Below are 21258 nucleotides of genomic sequence, written 5' to 3' on the forward strand. Positions count from 1 at the left end.
GCCTCAGAGTTCGCCTGCGTGCCGTGGGCGATTCCATGGCTCGGCTCCAGGTTGCAAGCTCGTCGATGGTGAAGGCTCTGTGGCCTAATGGCGTGGAGCCGGCGTCGATGAGCCGGCTCTCCCGCTGGCTTGCGGCTGGCGATGACCGCCTTGACGCCTGGCGTGCCTCGGCCACGCGTGCTGGAGCCTACATGGCCCTGCGCTTGGCCAAGTCCTGGTGCCGAAACCTATACTTGGGCAAGCTCGTCGCCAGCATGACGACTAGGAGGGGGAGCTGCAGGCCGTGGAGGAGGAGTTGCGCGTGAGGGCCAGAGACATCGCCTCATATGCCGCCTGGCATGAGCTCAACTTGGAGCGGGGTGAAGGCGGCAATGTGATCCCTAAGGATCTGCATGGCCTTCAGTCCTTTGACGCCGATGGCATTTCCGACGAGGCGGCCCGTGAGGTGGAAATAGCCGCCTCCAGCGACGAGGCATACGCTGACTCCGTCGTGGACGGAGCCGAAATCCCTCACAGAGGACACAGCGCCACCGCCTCGGGAGAAGCCGGCGATGGTGAAGCCACCACTTTAGGAGCAGCAGCCGAGGCAACAGACGAGGTCGCCGCCCCTTACCCGATATTGTTTTTCTTTTTGTTGTCTGCAATATTTTGTCAGTCCAACAGTCCCACCCACCGGGGGATGTAATGAACTTCGGCCGTGGGCCAATGCTTTTGAATGTATGGATTCAGCATTATATTCGTAATGCCATGTGTGCTGTTTTATATCTTCATCTTTTGATTCCTGCTTGACTTCTTTTTCTCCAACCCTTCTACTCTCTTAGCTTCCACCCCGCGAGGACAACAGCTGTGATCCGGTCTGTGACTGGGTCGAGCTTTTAGACTTTGGGAATATAGGACTTCTATTTTTGGAAGCCATCAGGACTTAAAGATTTAGACATAAACCAGGAGAGGCCAGATAGAATGAGATCGTAAAAAGATCAAACCAACCTGAGCCATCAACCTTTTTCTAGTCAAACTATTCATGTATCCGGCCATACCTAGCGTCGCCTCGCTAGCCGGACAGCCGGGAGCCGGCCTGTAGCGATTACGAGGTGACCAGGGATCGGTCTGGCGTACACTATGTGTTTTTCTACAACATTAGGAAGTCGTCGGGGCGGCTAGCGAGGCCCGGAACTTATTAGAGCAGGCAAGGGACTCACAGAGTGAGAACTCCATATATGAATCTAAAAAGAAGCATATGTGCATGCTCTTTTCATTGCATTCATTAGAAATCCCTGAAGAGGGAGAAAGATACATATGTGCATGCTCTTTCCATGTTTGATACTTGCCTTCTAACAATAGAACGGGCGAAGCAACGCCGCGTTCCATGGACGTTCCCTCTCCTGGCCGGAGTCGTCCCTCTTGCGCTTCCTTGGCTTCTGGCATTGATCAAGTAGTATCCGTTGTTGTGCAAGACCCTACTGATGATGAAGGGTCCCTCTCATGGGGATGAGAGCTTGTGTTGGCCAGCTGTGCGCTGGAATCTTCTGAGGACCAAGTCCCCCTCTCGAAAGAGAGGGGCTTGATCTACTTGTTGTGGTAGTACCTTAGCTTTTGTTGATAGATTGCCGTCCGGCTCAAGGCTAGGTCCCTTGCCTCCTCGAGGAGATCAACACCATCTTCTCTTGCCTCCTTTGCCTCCGTTTCAGTGTACAGGGTGACCCGAGGTGAGTCAAACTCGATATCCATGGGGATGATGGCCTCGGATCCGTATACTAGAAAGAACGGGGTGAAGCCGGTTGACCGGTTGGGCGTGGTGCGGAGGCTCCACAGTACTGTCAGCAACTCTTCGATCCAGGAGCCGGCTGACCTGACAAGTGGTGCCACCAGTCAGGGCTTGATGCCGGCCAGGATCAGGCCGTTGGCCCTCTCCACCTGGCCATTGGACTGAGGATGTGCCACTGACACCAAGTCGAGCCGGATACCTAGCTTGGAGCAGTAATTCGCCAATGCACCCTTGGCGAAGTTAGTGTCGTTGTCGGTGATGATGCTATGGGGGACGCCGTATCGGACAGAGATGTCCGTGATGAACTTGACAGCCGTGGGGCCATCAAGCTTCTTGATGGGCCTAGCCTCGATCCACTTGGTAAATTTCTCGATGGCCACCAAGAGGTGAGTCATGCCACCGCGAGTCATCTTGAAAGGCCCCACCATGTCTAACCCCCAGACGGTGAAAGGCCATGACAAGGGGATGGTTTTGAGGGCCGAAGGCGGCATGTGGCTTGATAACCCACAAGTATAGGGGATCAATTGTAGCCTTTCTCGATAAGTAAGAGTGTCGAACCCAACGAGTAGCTAAAGGTAGGACAAATATTCCCTCAAGTTCTATCGACCACCGATACAACTCTACGCACACTTTACGTTCGCTTTACCAAAAAAAGTATGAAACTAGAAGTACTTTGTCGGTGTGATAGGATAGTTTTGCAAGATCATAAAGAACACGTAAATAAAAACTAGGGGCTGTATAGATAAAGAAACAATTACGTTAGTTTAAGGAGTGCGGAAAAGTTGTGGTAGGAGTTGAGGAATTGTCCCTAAGCAATTGACTAAGTTACTAGACCGATAGCAAGTTTTATGTGGTAGAGGCCACTGCTAGCATGTTACCCCTTACTTGGAATTCTATGCACTTATGATAGGAACTATTAGCAAGCATCCACAACTACTAACGTTCATTAAGGTAAAACCCAACCATAGCAATAAGATATATTGGTCCCCCTTCAATACCGTATACATCAATTTCAATGTAGGCTGAAGCTTCTGTCACTCTTGCCATCCAGTACATAGTCCTATCAACATACTACTAACCCTGTGGTGTGATCCATGCACGTGCTCATATGATGGGCACCAAAGGACAGCAACATAACCACAAGCAAATTAAACCAATCATAGCAATTCATTATTCACCAATAGGACAATGAAAATCTACCCAGACATCATAGGATGGCAACACATCATTGGATAATAATATGAAGCATAAAGCACCATGTTCAAGTACAGGGTACAGTGGGTTGCGGGACAGTGGACCGCTGAATATAGATGGGGGAAGGTGTCGTGGTTTTGTTACGGCAGATGTCCTAGTGAAAGGACTGAATGATGGAGCCATCACACCTTGGTGGCGACTCAAATGTACCCAGGTTCGGCCCCTCGTGAAGAGGTAAAAGCCTACGTCCTGCTTTGTGTCGTATTGATGATGTTTCGGTTACAAGGAGGGCGTAACTCTCCTGACCTAGCTCTCGATGATTTCTAACCTGTCCTCTCTTTTCCGCGGACTCGCCTTTATATAAAGGTCGAGCCCTTAGGGTTTACAAGAGTCCTTGCCATAGCACAAGTCATGATTCTTTCTATCTCTAAATTGTCGTGCTTTACAAGACTGGAGAACTCCCCGATAATTGATTGTCCACGTGGATCTTGAACCGCCATCCAGCTCCTGGGCCTACCGGGCCAACGCTTGAATCGCCAAAGGTTGAGTCGCCCACTTGGTGACCCGACCCAATTAGGGCGGGTCACATCGCAGATAATATCCCCAACATTAGGGCCCATATTGACTTGAACCTGTTAACGCCAATACTCTTACCTGGTTTAGGGGCGACTCATTCCACTCCTTTCATGCATCACACGCTAAAGCCGCCATCCTCCATGGAAATATCCAAGTCACCGAACCGTTTCTTGAGGACATCACCTTATCCCTTTATCCTCGGAAAATGATGACGCAATCTCCACCGGATCTCGTGGCACAAATATCCCGAAAATCTTGGCGCCATAAGTGCGAATCTTTAGTTTGCCCTTTTGTTCCCGCGTGAGGCACCTCGATCCCCGCACCCAACCTATTAAATAGGCTCGGGAACGGGAGCGAAGGGAATCTTCACCTACTCGTCCCATCGTCTTCTTCTTCCTCGCGACCACCTCCTCGAAGAGCTCCGTCGCTGCCCGAAGAACTCCTCACCGCCCGAAGGTTTCTGTCGTCGTCCAAGGGACTCTGCCGCCGCCTGCCGAGCTTTGTTGCCGCTCGAGGGTCTCCACCGCCGCCGCCTGTGAAGTTCTGTCGCAGCTCGAGGGATTCTGTCCTCGCCATGGACCCGCACAACCGCTTCCGGACGCCATTAGTAGGTCAGTTCTTCATCACTTGCAATCAGATCCGGATATTTCGACATTCGCCACCTGCCATGTTCTTAGAACACTTTGAGCTTTCCTTTGCGTGTTGATAGGTCAATGGTAGTAGCTGATGTAATAGTGTTAGCCGCATCCTTGATTAAATAGTTTCCTATTTGAAAACCGAAAAAAGCTTCGGCCAAATCATCTCTGCCATATTCATTTTCAGTTATAGCCCGTTTTGTTTCGTCTAAGCCTTTTTCTGTTATTTTACCTTGCTCGTAGATCCGCATTGTACTGCTTACTATGTAGAAAACTGTTTGTAGATTCAGACTTCATCATTTTACCACACGTCTTTGATGCCCTGGGATGCCTTCTGTGAGTAATAGGAAATTCCTAAATCGCCCTTGTGCCCAAATATGGTCCCCTATTGGCGAGCTACTAGATTATCTTAGCCACTCGGCAAGTGTTCGGCGAGTTGAGATATTCTCTTACCCACTCAACAAGTGTTTCGCGAGTTGAAGGATTTTCCTAGCCACTCAACAAGTATTAGGCGGGTTAACTTACCCATGACCTTTTCCTCTGTAGCTATGGGTGCCGTTTTCAAGGCCTACTGGCTCCCGACCTAAGTTGACGACGCCTTCCTCGAGGATTGAGTAAAAGCTGGGATCCTTGATCCGAAGGAAGTCATCGGATGGCGATCTGGACTAGGCGACAAAATTCCGAACCCGGCCGAAGGGGAAATAGTTGTTTTAGACGCCAGGATCAAAGTTCCTTAGAGATGCGATGGCCTTCATGAACGTCCGCCTCCAAGACCTGGGCCCCAACTCGATCAGCAACATGTCCTCGTTCCAAGTATTCTGTGAAGCTTACCTGCGAATGGAACCATCGGTCCCTTTGTTTTGGTACTTCTTCCATTTGAATCGCCAGACCGAGTTCTCCAACAACCCTAGCTTAGAACTTGGAGGTGTTAACGTTCAACGCCGCAGGGGCAGCTCATTCCCATCACTCGCCATGCCTAGCCACCCCAAAGGCTGGGGTGAGTCTTGGTTTTATTGCCGGGACACTTCCCCTCCGGGTGAAAACAAACTCCTCAGCTACAGGAAGGAACGTCTGCTCACAAACTTCAAACTTCCAGACAAGCTCACCGAAGAGGAGGAGTCAGATTTCATTCCAGTGCTATCCGAGTTACGATCTTTAACAAACAATGGTCTTACTGGAGTTGATCTGATCCATTGCTGGGTGGAATGGCGCATCCTTCCCTTGAGTCACCGAGATGGCTTGATGTGCGAGTTTGATGGTACTTTGGACCATCCCCAATGCTACTTCCACACCACACTCACAGAGGAAGACACTGTGAGCATCATAAGAAGCTAACCGACGAGCCCTTGGCCAAGTGCAGCCAGATGGGGCTTAAGCCATTCTGCAAGATTAATCCGGCTCCTAAGGTAAATAATTTAACCCGCCCTTGGTTCACTTTTTCTGACTTACTCGGATTCTGACTTGCATAATGACAATTCAACCATAGAAGGTGACCGATTCTGGTCAAGAAGATCGAAAAAGATTGCCCTGAAGCAAGCCAAACCGCCTCCAAAGAAGAAAACCAAGGGTAAAAAAAAACCGCCATCGCCGAATCTCTTGGGGAACGTCGCATGGGAAACAAAAAATTTCCTACGCGCACGAAGACCTATCATGGTGATGTCCATCTACGAGAGGGGATGTGTGATCTACGTACCCTTGTAGACCGTACAGCAGAAGCGTTAGTGAACGCGGTTGATGTAGTGGAATGTCCTCACGTCCCTGGATCCGCCCCGCGAACTATCCCGCGATCAGTCCCACGATCTAGTGCCGAACGGACGGCACCTCCGCGTTCAGCACACGTACAGCTTGACGATGATCTCGGCCTTCTTGATCCAGCAAGAGAGACGGAGAGGTAGAAGAGGTCTCCGGCAGCATGACAGCGCTCCAGAGGTTGGTGATGATCTTGTCTCAGCAGGGCTCCGCCCGAGCTCCGTAGAAACGCGATCTAGAGGCAAAACCGTGGAGATATGTGGTCGGGCTGCCGTGGCAAAGTCGTCTCAAATCAGCCCTAAAACCTCCGTATATATAGGTGGGAGAATGGGGAGCCTTGCCTTGGGGTCCAAGGACTCCCAAGGGGGTCGGCCGAGCCAAGGGGGGAAGGTCTCCCCCCCAAACCGAGTCCTACTTGGTTTGGTGGGTGGAGTCCTTCTTTCCTTTCCCACCTCCTCCTTTTTTTTCTTTTCTCTTTGATTTTTCTTCCAGTGCGCATAGGGCTCTTTTGGGCTGTCCCACCTGCCCACTAACGGCTGGTGCGCCACCCTCAAAGCCTATGGGCTTCCCCGGGGTGGTTCCCCCCCCCCCCGTTGAACTCCCGGAACCCATTCGTCATTCCCGGTACATTCCCGGTAACTCCGAAAACCTTCCGGTAATCAAATGAGGTCATCCTATATATCAATCTTCGTTTTTAGACCATTTCGGAAACCCTCGTGACGTCCGTGATGTCATCTGGGACTCCGAACAACATTCGGTAACCAACCATATAACTCAAATACGCATAAAACAACGTCGAACCTTAAGTGTGCAGATCCTGCGGGTTCGAGAACTATGTAGACATGACCCGATAGACTCCTCAGTCAATATCCAATAGCGGGACCTGGATGCCCATATTGGATCCTACATATTCTACGAAAATCTTATCGTTTGAACCTCAGTGCCAAGGATTCATATAATCCCGTATGTCATTCCCTTTGTCCTTCGGTATGTTACTTGCCCGAGATTCGATCGTCAGTATCCGCATACCTATTTCAATCTCGTTTACCGGCAAGTCTCTTTACTCATTCCATAATACAAGATCCCGCAACTTACACTAAGTCACATTGCTTGCAAGGCTTGTGTGTGATGTTGTATTACCGAGTGGGCCCCGAGATACCTCTCCGTCACACGGAGTGACAAATCCCAGTCTCGATCCATACTAACTCAACTACCACCTTCGGAGATAACTGTTGAGCATCTTTATAGTCACGCAGTTACGTTGCGACGTTTGATACACACAAAGAATTCCTCCGGTGTCAGTGAGTTATATGATCTCATGGTCATAGGAACAAATACTTGACACACAGAAAACAGTAGCAACAAAATGACACAATCAACATGCTACGTCTATTAGTTTGGGTCTAGTCCATCACATGATTCTCCTAATGATGTGATCCCGTTATCAAGTAACAACACTTGCCTATGGCCAGGAAAGCTTGGCCATCTTTGATCAACGAGCTAGTCAACTAGAGGCTTACTAGGGACAGTGTTTTGTCTATGTATCCACACAAGTATTGTGTTTCCAATCAATACAATTATAGCATGGATAATAAACGATTATCATGAACAAAGAAATATAATAATAACTAATTTATTATTGCCTCTAGGGCATATTTCCAACAGTCTCCCACTTGCACTAGAGTCAATAATCTAGTTCACATCACCATGTGATTCCAACGAATCCAACACCCATATAGTTATGGGGTCTGATCACGTCTTGCTCATGAGAGAGGTTTTAGTCAACGGTTCTGAAATTTTCAGATCCGTGTGTTCTTTACAAATCTTTATGTCATCTTATAGATGCTGCTACTATGTGCTATTCGGAAATACTCCAAATATCTACTCTACTATACGAATCCGTTTCACTACTCATAGTTATTCGGATTAGTGTCAAAGCTTGCATCGACGTAATCCTTTACAACGAACTCTTTAAGCACCTCCATAATCGAGAAAAATTCCTTAGTCTATTTAGTTACTAAGGATAACTTTGACCGCTGATCAGTGATTCAATCCTGGATCACTCTGTGTACCTCTTAACAGACTTGCTGCAAGGCACACATCAGGTTCGGTACTTAGCATGGCATACTTTAGAGTCTACGACTAAGGCATAGAAGACGACCTTCGTCTATTCTCTTTATTCTGCCGTGGTCGAGTTTTGAGTCTTACTCAAATTCACACCTTACAACGCAACCAAGAACTCCTTCTTTGCTGATCTATTTTGAACTCCTTCAAAAACTTGTCAAGCCATGCATCTTGTTGAAACTTCCATTAAGCGCTTTTGATCTATCTCCATAGATCTTTGATGCTCAACGTTCAAGTAGCTCAATCCAGGTATTCCTTTGAAAACACCTTTCAAACTACCTTGTATGCTTTACAGAAATTCTACATTACTCCTGATCCACAATATGTCAACCACATATACTTATCAGAAATTCTATAGTGCTCCCACTCACTTCTTTGGAAATACAAGTTTCTCACAAACTTTGTACAAACCCAAAATCTTTGATCATCTCATCAAAGTGTATATTCCAACTCCGAGATGCTTGCACCAGTCCATTGAAGGATCGCTGGAGCTTGCATACTTGTTAGTATCTTTAGGATCGACAAAACCTTCTATTTGTATCACATACAATGTTCGCTCAAGGAAACCATCGAGGAAACAATGTTTTGACATCCTATGTGCAATATTTCAAAAATAATGCAACAACTACTAACATAATTCTAACAGACTCTTAGCATCGCTACGAGTGAGAAAATCTCACCATAGTCAACTGTTTGATCTTGTCGGAAACATCTTTGCGACAAGTCGAGCTTTTCTTAATAATGACTTATCACTATCATCGTTTGTCTTCCTTTTAAAGATCCATGTTTACTCAATAGTCATCTGACCATCAAGTAGTTCTTCCAAAGTCTACACTTTGTTTCCATACATGGATCCTCTCTAGGATTTCATGGCTTCCAGCGTTTTGTCAGAATCTGGGCCCACCATTGCTTTCTCCATAACTCGCGGGTTCACTGTCGCTCAACAACATGACATCCAAGACAGGGTTACCGTACCACTCTGTAGTAGTACGCGACCTTGTCAACCTACGAGGCTTGTAGTAACTTGATCCGATGCTCGATGATCACCATCATCAGCTTTCACTTCAATTGGTGTAGGCGCCACAGGAACAACTTCCTGCGCCCTGCTACACACTGGTCAAAGTGATGGTTCAATAACCTCATCAAGTTCTACCACCCTCCCACTCAATTCTTTCGAGAGAAACCTTTCCTCGAGAAAGGATCCGTTTCTAGAAACAAACACTTTGCTTTCGGATCTGAGATAGGAGATGTACCCAACTGTTTTGGATATCCTCTGAAGATGCATTTATCCGCTTGGGTTCGAGCTTATCAGACTGAAACTTTTTCACATAAGTGTCGAAACCCCAAACTATCAAGAAACGACAGTTTAGATTTCTCTAAACCTTAGTCTTTACTGTGTCATCTCAACGGAAATACCTGGTGCCCTATTTAAAGTGAATGCGGTTGTCTCCAATGCTTAACCCATAAACGATAGTGGTAATTCGATAAGAGACATCATTGCATGCACCATACCAAATAGTGTGTGGCTATGACGTTCAGACACATCATCACACTATGATGTTCTAGGTGGCATGAACTGTGAAAAAATTTCCACATTGTCTTAACTGCGTACCAAGACTCGTAACTCAGATATTCATTTCTATGATCATATCGTAGACAGTTTATCCTCTTGTTACGACGAACTTCACTCTGAAACAGAATTGAACCTTTCAATATTTCACACTTGTGATTCATTAAGTAAATACTCTTGTATCTACTCAAATCGTCATTGAAGTAAGAACATAATGATATCCACTCCGTGCCTTAGCACCCATTGGACTGCATACATCAAAATGTATCACTTCCAACAAGTTATTATATTGTTTCGTCTCAATGAAAACAAGGCCTTGCTCATGTGGTATGATTTGCATGTCACTAGTGATTCAAAATCAAGTGAGTACAAAGATCCATCAGCATGGAGCCTCTTCATGCAATTTATAACAACATGACTCAAGTGGCAGTGCCACAAGTAAGTGGTTACTATCATCATTACCTCGTTTCTTTTGGCACCAATATCATGAACATGTGTAACACTACGATCGAGATTCAATAAACCATTGAAGGTGATTATTCAAGAAAATAGAGTAACTATTATTCTCTTTAAATGAATAATCGTATTGCAATAAACACGATCCAATCATGTTCATGCTTAACGCAAGCACCAAATAACAATTATTTAGGTTTAACACCAATCCCGTTGGTAGAGGGAGCGTGCGACGTTTGATCATATCAACCTTGGAAACACTTCCAACATGTATCGTCACCTCGCCTTCAGCTAGTCTCCGTTTATTCCGTAGCTTTCATTTCGTGTTACTAATCACTTAGCAACCGAACCGGTATCCAATACCCTCATGCTACTAGGAGTACTAGTAAAGTACACATCAACATCATGTATATCAAATATACTTCTTTCGACTTTTGCCAGCCTTTTTATCTACCAAGTATCTAGAGTTGCTCCGCCTCAGTGACCGTTCCCCTCATTATAGAAGCACTTAGTCTCGGGTTTGGGTTTAATCTTGGGTCTCTTCATTAGTGCAGCAACTGTTTTTCCGTTTCACGAAGTATCCCTTCTAGCCCTTGCCTTTCTTGAAACTTAGTGGTTTTACTAACCATCAACTATTGATGCTCCTTCTTGATTTCTACTTTCGCAGTGTCAAACATCGCGAATCGCTCAAGGATCATTGTATCTATCCTTGATATGTTATAGTTCATCAAGAAGCTCTTACACCTTGGTGGCAGTGACTTTGGAGAACCATCACTATCTCATCTGGAAGATTAACTCCCACTTTATTCAAGCGATTGTCGTACTCAGACAATCTGAGCACACGCTCAACGATTGAGCTTTTCTCCTTTACTTTGTGGACAAAGAATCTTGTCGGAGGTCTCATACCTCTCAATAAGGGCATGAGCATGAAATCACAATTTCATCTCTTTAGAACATCACTTATGTTCCGTGACATTTCAAAACGTCTTCGGTGCCTTGCTTCTAAGCCATTAAGTATTTTTCACTGAACTATCGTGTAGTCATCAGAAACGTGTATGTCGGATGTTCACAGCATCCACAGACGACGCTCGAGGTGCAGCACACCGAGTGGTGCATTAAGGACATAAGCCTTCTGTGCAGCAACGAGGACAATCCTCTTCAAAGTTTGCTACTATCAACTTTCAACTAAATTTTCTCTAGGAACATATAAAAACAGTAGAGCTATAGCGCAAGCTACATCGTAATTCACAAAGACCATTAGACTATGTTCATGACAATTAGTTCAATTAATCATATTACTTAAGAACTCCCACTCAAAAAGTACATCTCTCTAGTCATTTGAGTGGTACATGATCCAAATCCACTATCTCAAGTCCGATCATCACGTGAGTCGAGAATAGTTTCAGTGGTAAGCATCTCTATGCTAATCATATCAACTATACGATTCATGCTCGACCTTTCGGTCTCATGTATTCCGAGGCCATGTCTGCACATGCTAGGCTCGTCAAGCTTAACCCGAGTGTTCTGCGTGTGCAACTGTTTTGCACCCGTTGTATGTGAACGTTGAGTCTATCACACCCAATCATCACGTGGTGTCTCGAAACGAAGAACTGTCGCCACGGTGCACAGTCGGGGAGAACACAATTTCGTCTTGAAATTTTAGTGAGAGATCACCTCATAATGCTACTGTCGTTCTAAGCAAGATAAGGTGCATAAAGGATTAACATCACATGCAATTCATAAGTGACATGATATGGCCATCATCATGTGCTTCTTGATCTCCATCACCAAAGCACCGGCATGATCTTCTTGTCACCGGCGTCACACCATGATCTCCATCATCATGATCTCCATCAACGTGTCGCCATCGGGGTTGTCGTGCTACTCATGCTATTACTACTAAAGCTATGTCCTAGCAACATAGTAAACGCATCTGCAAGCACAAACGTTAGTTTAAAGACAACCCTATGGCTCCTGCCGGTTACCGTACCATCGACGTGCAAGTCGATATTAACTATTACCACATGATCATCTCATACATCCAATATAACACATCACATCGTTGGCCATATCACATCACAAGCATACCCTGCAAAAACAAGTTAGATGTCCTCTAATTGTTGTTGCATGTTTTACGTGGTGACCATGGGTATCTAGTAGGATCGCATCTTACGTACGCAAACACCACAACGGAGATATATGAATTGCTATTTAACCTCATCCAAGGACCTCCTCGGTCAAATCCGATTCATCTAAAGTTGGAGAAACTGACACTTGCCTGTCATCTTTGAGCAACGGGGTTACTCGTAGCGATGAAACCAGTCTCTCGTAAGCGTACGAGTAATGTCGGTCCAAGCCGCTTCAATCCAACAATACCGCGGAATCAAGAAAAGACTAAGGAGGGCAGCAAAACGCACATCACCGCCCACAAAAACTTTTGTGTTCTACTCGAGAAGACATCTACGCATGAACCTAGCTCATGATGCCACTGTTGGGGAACGTCGCATGGGAAAGAAAATTTTTCCTACGCGCACGAAGACCTATCATGGTGATGTCCATCTACGAGAGGGGATGTGTGATCTACGTACCCTTGTAGACCGTACAGCAGAAGCGTTAGTGAACACGGTTGATGTAGTGGAACATCCTCACGTCCCTCGATCCGCCCCGCGAACTATCCCGCGATCAGTCCCACGATCTAGTGCCGAACGGACGGCACCTCCGCGTTCAGCACACGTACAGCTCGACGATGATCTCGGCCTTCTTGATCCAGCAAGAGAGACGGAGAGGTAGAAGAGTTCTCCGGCAGCATGACGGTGCTCCCGAGGTTGGTGATGATCTTGTCTCAGCAGGGCTCCGCCCGAGCTCCGCAGAAACGCGATCTAGAGGCAAAACCGTGGGGATATGTGGTCGGGCTGCCATGGCAAAGTCGTCTCAAATCAGCCCTAAAATCTCCGTATATATAGGTGGGAGAGGGGGAGCCTTGCCTTGGGGTCCAAGGAATCCCAAGGGGGTCGGCCGAGCCAAGGGGGGGAGGTCTCCCCCCAAACCGAGTCCTACTTGGTTTGGTGGGTGGAGTCCTTCTTTCCTTTCCCACCTCCTCCTTTTTTTCTCTTTGATTTTTCTTCCAATGTGCATAGGGCTCTTTTGGGTTGTACCACCAGCCCACTAAGGGATGGTGTGCCACCCTCAATGCCTATGGGCTTCCCCGGGGTGGGTTGCCCCCCCCCCCCCGGTGAACTCCTGGACCCCATTTGTCATTCCTGGTACATTCCCGGTAACTCCGAAAACCTTCTGGTAATCAAATGAGGTCATCCTATATATCAACCTTCGTTTCCGGACCATTCTGGAAACCCTCGTGACATCCGTGATCTCATCCGGGACTCCGAACAACATTCGGTAACCAACCATATAACTCAAATACGCATAAAACAACGTCGAACCTTAAGTGTGCAGACCCTGCGGGTTCGAGAACTATGTAGACATGACCCGAGAGACTCCTCGGTCAATATCCAATAGCGGGACCTGGATGCCCATATTGGATCCTACATATTCTACAAAGATCTTATCGTTTGAACCTCAGTGCCAAGGATTCATATAATCTCGTATGTCATTCCCTTTGTCCTTCGGTATGTTACTTGCCCGAGATTCGATCGTCAGTATCCGCATACCTATTTCAATCTCGTTTACCGGCAAGTCTCTTTACTCACTCCGTAATACAAGATCCCGCAACTTACACTAAGTCACATTGCTTGCAAGGCTTGTGTGTGATGTTGTATTACCGAGTGGGCCCCGAGATACCTCTCCGTCACACGGAGTGACAAATCCCAGTCTCGATCCATACTAACTCAACTAACACCTTCGGAGATAACTGTATAGCATCTTTATAGTCACGCAGTTACGTTGCGACGTTTGATACACACAAAGCATTCCTCCGGTGTCAGTGAGTTATATGATCTCATGGTCATAGGAACAAATACTTGACACGCAGAAAACAGTAGCAACAAAATGACACCATCAACATGCTACGTCTATTAGTTTGGGTCTAGTCCATCACATGATTCTCCTAATGATGTGATCCCGTTATCAAGTAACAACACTTGCCTATGGCCAGGAAACCTTGGCCATCTTTGATCAACGAGCTAGTCAACTACAGGCTTACTAGGGACAGTGTTTTGTCTATGTATCCACACAAGTATTGTGTTTCCAATCAATACAATTATAGCATGGATAATAAACGATTATCATGAACAAAGAAATATAATAATAACTAATTTATTATTGCCTCTAGGGCATATTTCCAACAGAATCGTCTGATGTGGACGAATCCCAAGTCAACGAAGCGTCTTCACAGGTAAATTTTATCTTCTTTGTCTTGACGCCCTTTGCTCTAATTTGTGCTTATATCTCTGCATTTCTATGTATAGAATGATGATAACGAAATCCAGGATTATGCCGTAGATGTAATTTCTATTTCTTTCGACTCATCTTCTCCTTCGCCTAAGCCGGCCAGGTGAGTTTGTGGGAAAGTTCCCATGTCTCACCTGAATGCTTGTCTGGACCCTAATTTCCTCTTGAAGAAGACGCAACACGCTTCCTTTCGGAAGACTCGAAGCCACTCTAGCGATTTGGTGTCCGGGTTACCAGTAAAACCCCCTACCAAGAAACGGAAAAATGACGTACCCTCTTATCAATTTCCACCTTCGTTTTCTTTTGGATCACACTTGTAACTTTCTCACATTTTGAGATATTACTTTTGCAGACTTCTCCCCCTTCGTCGGCGACTCAGTGATGTCGGCCCTTCCTCCAATGATTCGCGTACAAGGGTAAGTCCTTATAATACTTATGTCTCTCCTAATGATAATGATGCTTGCTCTTAGCATGACCCTCTTTTCCTTAGAGCGCAAGCGAAGAAGAGAAAAACTGGCGGCTCAACTTCCACTCTGGCTCCAGAACTTAAAGAAAACCCAACACCGGCTCGTGCTGACCCGGCAAAAGATATATCTGATGACCGAGTTGACCTTCCAAGTTCTCCCAAGGAAGGCATGGAAGCGCCCAACCTGTCAAATCCGTTGAAGGCGGCTGAAGATCCTGGCGCTGTGGTCATTACTGGTACTGGCTTCTCTAAGCCGGCTTCGACAATCTTATCAAAGCATGAATCAACATCGTCCCATCCTTCCACTTGACATGAGATTTCCAAAGCAAAACTTTCTCAATATGAAAAAATTGAGTTTGATGAGCTCTGCTTCGGCTTCGCGAGTCGCCTGGAAACAAGTTATGAAATGGAGAAGAACCTACTCCATATGATGAAGAATAAACATGAGGTACGCCTTAATGCATATCCTCCTCATTAGCCCCCAAGGGTCGGGTCATCTTTTGAAAGATGAGCCAGGTCTTGATGTAGAAAAAACTTTCGACCTGTAACCCCCAAGGGCCGGGTCATCTTTTGAAAGATGAGCCAGGTCTTGATTGTGGCATAATTTTGTCTAAAAAATTATACATTAGCGCCCAAGTGTCAGGGATGTTGCTTGCAATAATTCTGAGACTTGTCCCTTGATAATATATTGACAGGAATCTCTGGCCCAAGCTGAGTCGGCGTTGGGCGACTTAAAGAAAAGTTTAGCCAACCAGCAAGACGCGCGGGCTCAAGCATAAGAAAAATACCAGGCGATCTTAGCTGATATGGAAAAGCTGAAAGCCGCAAATAAAAAGGCTCAAGCTGATCAGGCCACCGCGCTAAAGCGAGAGGAAATGGCTGAAACAAAACTGGAAGCCGTGCAACAAGAGCTGGCCGATTTAAAGAAACATATTTCCAACATGACACATGCCTTTTTCGGTAAGGAATCCTTGGTTTTGTATATCTGAGAAAAGAGTAGTGTAAAAAAGACAAAGTACTAACCATCATTGTCTTTCTTACGCCGGCCCGAGAGCCTCCAACCTTCAAGACGACTGCATCTTGAAGTTAAAGGCGATTTACACACTAATTGAGCAGTTGTATGTTGGAAGCATGCTGACCATGAAGGCAGTGATGGGAACCAAGGAACCAATCACATCAATAAAAAAGATGCTTGGCTGCCTATCAACCCTTCCACCTCAGATAGGTGAGCTAACCCGATCAGCCTCCCGGAAGGGGGCGCTGACTACCTTGAGTCGGTGTTTGGCATATGCTCGAGAACTGAAGCCCGAAGAGGTAGCAGCAGGCTTTCCATAGCTCAAGGATGACGGGTCAGAGTTTACTCAAGATGATTATCAGCATGTTGTCAAGGAATCACGCTCTGTGGCGACTCAGCTAGCAGCGAGCTTGGATTTATCAAAGTACCAAGCCGCTTATGATGACAAGAACAAGAAAGTTAATCCGCCGTCGTTCGTGACAACCAGCTTAACTCCTCGTCGGCCCAAGAACCCTTTTGATTTGGAATCTGATCTCTCGGCATTTTTGAATGATGAAGACGAATTTGCCGCTCTATCCAAGTGTAATTGGGTACTGGGCGATTTACAACTTGAAGTCGGCCAGAGCTCGGGGCAAGTTGACCCGGAGGCACTAGCAGAATAGATCTTACTGATTTGGCCATCCGAGCCATGTAATAGGTTTTTGTAGAAAACAATCCCTTGCTTATGCCTGTTGCGGAACTCTTCTGTGATCCTTAAAAAACCTTGTGCCGCCCTTGGGGTTCCTATGATGCTTGACCCGCCGTGTCAATAAAGATTTTGATCAGCAACCTGTTGGGCTAACAAAAGCATACATCAAACCATCTCAATGAGTAATTGACGATAATAAATAATAACCGACTCAAGGTGTCTTGGTGAGTTATATGAAGAAAACCCGGCTCAACAAGATCCAGCAAATATTATAAATCTGTGAAACCTTGTGGCAGTGCGAGGAAGGTGAGAGTAAGAATTTCGCCGGCTCGTTCAAGTCGCGACAGGATAGGACGAGTTACACAAACTCTAGTGCTACCCAAGGGAGACTTTTTGTATAAAAAAGCTCAAGTATTTAGACCGGCTGATCAGGCGCGAGTCAAGCTTCGGTGAAGCAGGTTCAATGAACCAATGGTTTCCCTATTTTCCATGTGGGGCGCTAGCCGGTACAATGCATATTTTAACCAAGGTGAGTTGAGGGTCCAAATAGTGGATTGACTCGCCAAGAGTTCATGGGTCCATATGGCGATTTGGCCAACACACAGTCCAGTATAACCATTTGTAGTGCGGTAATTTTTGCTAGCCAAATGGGTAATTAGGCTTATCTCAGTGAGAGGAAGCCCCCAAGTGACCTATGATTAGGGGAAAGACCGGTCATTGGATTGTAGAAGCGTATACGCTCTTACCACAAAACGACTTGGGGGCCGATAGCCCCCAAGTAAGCCGGCCTAATCCTCAGAATCATATAAGGCGCCCATGTTTGAATCGTGCGCGTGTAGCGACTTGATCCTCTTTGGCTTATCGATACCCAGTGTTGTAATAAGTGCAACATGGCAACTTATGCTCTCTGGTATTCATAGCGTCCATGTTTGGGCGACTTGTCGAAGAACAATAAAGATCCATGCTTTCAAGAAGATGAAGTGGCAGGAAAAACCCAAAATTCGTGGGTATCAAGTTTATTTCTTTATATAAATGAGAGAATTACAATCTTCAAAGATGGGAGAGAAAGGAAAAAGGGGAGCCAATAGCTCAAGTGTAGTAAGGCCGCAGATGGGCTATGTTCCAGGGGCGAGTTGACTCAGCCTCCGTGGTTGGCCGATCAGGCCGAAGATCGACCAAATAGTATGACTCGTTGCGAAGGTTTTTGCTGACGACAAACGGTCCTTCCCATGGTGGTGACAACTTATGCATGCGAGTGCGTTCTTGGATCAAACGGAGCACTAAGTCGCCCTCCTGAAAAGCTCGGCTCTTGACCCGGCGGCTATGATAACGCCGCAAATCTTGCTGATAGATAGCCGATCGGGACGCAGCCAAATCGCGTGCTTCCTCCAAAGCATCCAAAGAATCCTGACGTGCCAACTCATTATCCTGTTCCACATAAGCGGCGACTCTGGGCGAGTCATGCCTAATGTCACTGGGAAGAACGACTTCTGCTTCGTACACCAGGAAGAAAGGAGTAAAACCCGTAGAACGATTCGTGATGGTTCGAATGATCCATAATACCGAGGCAACTCCTCAATACAACACCCTGGGGTGCGCACAACCATAAGTCGGGGCTTGATTCCTCGTAGTACTTCCTGATTCGCCCGTTCTGCCTACGCATTAGATTGGGGATGAGCGGCTGCAGACACATCAAGCCGGATGTGCTTCCGGTTGCAAAACTCCTGCATCGCCCCTTGTGATAAATTGGTACCATTATGAGTGATAATGCTGTGTGGGTATCTGATACGTCTCCATCGTATCTACTTTTCCAAACTATTTTGCCCTTGTTTTGGACTCTAATTTGCATGATTTGAATGGAACTAACCCGGACTGACGTTGTTTTCAGCAGAATTGCCATGGTGTTGTTTTTGTGCAGAAATGAAAGTTCTTGGAACGTCTTGAAAATTTACGGAGAATTTTCCTGGAAAATATGAAAAATACCTGCGCAAAGATCCACCGGAGGGGATGGGCCAGTGGGCCACAAGCCGTGTTGCCGCGGCCACCCCCTGGCCGCGACAACCAAGCTTGTGGGGCCCACGTGCCTCTGCCGCCCCCACATCAGAAGTCCGTTTTGGAGAAGATTTCGACGCGTTTGCGAAACGGAGGCGCCGCCACATCCTGTTCTTCATCTGGAGGGCAGATCTGGAGTCCGTTTTGGGCTCCGAAGAGGGGAAATCGTCGCCATCGTCATCATCAACCTTCTTCCCTCTCCAATTCCATGAAGCTCTTCATCGTTCGTGAGTAATCTATTCATAGGCTCGCTGGGCGTTGATGAGCAGGATGAGATCTATCATGTAATCGAGTTAGTTTTGATGGGGATTGATCACTAGTATCCACTATGTTCTGAGATTGATGTTGCTACTACTTTGCCATGCTTAATGCTTGTCACTAGGGCCCGAGTGCCATGATTTCAGATCTGAAATTATTATGTTGTCACCAATATATGTGTGTTTTAGATCCGATCTTGCAAGTTGTAGTTACCTACTATGTGTTATGACCCGGCAACCCCGGAGTGACAATAACCAGAACCACTCCCGGTGATGACCATAGTTTGAGGAGTTCATGTGTTCACCAAGTGCTAATGCGTTGTTCTGGTTCTTTATTAAAAAGAGAACCTTAATATCCCGTAGTATCCTTTTGGACCCCGCTGCCATGGGAGGGATGGACAATAAATGTCATGCAAGTTCTTTTCCCTAAGCACGTATGACTACACACGGAATGCATGCCTACATCACATTGACGAACGGGAGCTAGCCACATATCTCTCCGTGTTATAACTGTTGCATGATGAATATCATCCAAATGAATCACCGACTCATTGCCTACGAGTTTGTCCCACTGTTGTTACTGTTGTTACTTGCTCTGCACTGCTGCTGTTACTACTGTCGCTTGCTACTGCTGCTACTTGCTACTGTTGCTACTTGCTACCACTGTCACTACTGTTGTTCCTTGCTACTGCTGTTACTCGTTACACTGCTGCTATCTGCTACAATTCTGGTTTGCTCAGCGTTGACGGGAAAATACAATTTCCGTCAACGGGCAACTTTTGGCGCCATTGATACGACCGTTAGAAATAGTCCGCCGTGTCAACATGTCGTTTCTGACACCATTGTTATCATACTACTTTGCTGCTGATAATTTGCTTGCAGATACTAATCTTTCAGGTGTGGTTGAATCTGACACATTCAGCTGCTAATACTCGAGAGTATTCTCTCACCTCCTGACTGGCGTAGCAACAAATTTGGGTCCAATACTCTATCCTCGAAAACTGCCGCGAACCCACGCGCTGGGGGGCCATTGCAAGACAATTGCTAATTGTTGAGCAACTGGGAGAAGTTCTGGCTTTGTTGTCGCGAAGGCATCAAGTCAAGGACTCGTCAACAACATTCTTCTGGTGTCGTTGCCGAGGACTGCTAAGCAGTATCCAAACCGGAATATCAACTTTTTCAAGAATTTGATGGTCGTTTCTGCATCACAGCTGCCAACAAGCTCTGCTTCGACCGACTTGGTGAATTTATCAACCGCCACCAGTAGATGAGTTTTTTATTGGATTACATCTTAAAAGGGCCAACCATATCTAACCCCAAAACCGCGAAAGGCCAAGTGATAGGGATCATCCTTAGTTCTTGAGTCGGCACATGTGCGTGTTGTCCAAATCGTTGACAGGCATCACATCGACGAACTATCTCTTCTGCATCCGCATGAGCCGTCAACCAAAAAAATCCATGTCGGAACGCCTTGGAAACCAAGGAACGTGACCCGACATGATGGCCGCAATCTCCGGCATGGATTTCGTCCAGAAGTACTTCGCTTATATAACTCACCGTTGATGATGACCATGGATTTACTCCGTCGAACGATTTGACGGGCCAATACCTCATCTGAAGGTAACTCGCCTCGTGTGAGGTACACCAAGTAAGGAACAAACCAATCCGGCGTAACACGGAGAGCCGCCACAAACTGGGACTCAGGATCTGGTATCGCCAACTCTTGTTCTGAGGGCAATCTTACGGAAGGATTATGCAGAATATCCAGAAAGACATTAGGAGGAACCAGCTTACGTTTTGAGCCGAGACGCGAGAGGGCATCAGCTGCTTCGTTAAGTCACCGGTCGATATGATCGACTTGATAACCATGGAAATGACCCGCCACATCAGACACAGCCCTTCTGTAAGCCGCCATTAGGGGGTCCCGGGAATCCCATGTACGTGAAGCTTGTTGGGCCACTAGATCGGAATCGCCAAAACATCTAACGCGTGTGAGGTTCATCTCCTTCCCGAGTCGCAAACCATGAAGCATGGCTTCATACTCCACATCGTTATTGGTAAACGGGAACATGAGTCGGAGAACATAACATAACTTGTCTCGCTGGGGTGAAATCAACACCACGCCAGCCCCCGAGTCTTCCAATTGCCTAGACCCATCAAAATAAATAGTCCAGTACATGAGAACAGGCCTGTCTTCCAGAATCTGCAACTCGGTCCAATCATTGATGAAGTCGACCAACGCCTAGGACTTGATAGCTGTGCGAGGCGCATACCGCACGTGGTGCGGCCCAAGCTCAATCGCCCATT

The sequence above is a fragment of the Hordeum vulgare genome, chromosome 2H (assembly GCF_904849725.1).
Source record: "Hordeum vulgare subsp. vulgare chromosome 2H, MorexV3_pseudomolecules_assembly, whole genome shotgun sequence".
NCBI classification, from domain to species: Eukaryota; Viridiplantae; Streptophyta; class Magnoliopsida; order Poales; family Poaceae; genus Hordeum; species Hordeum vulgare.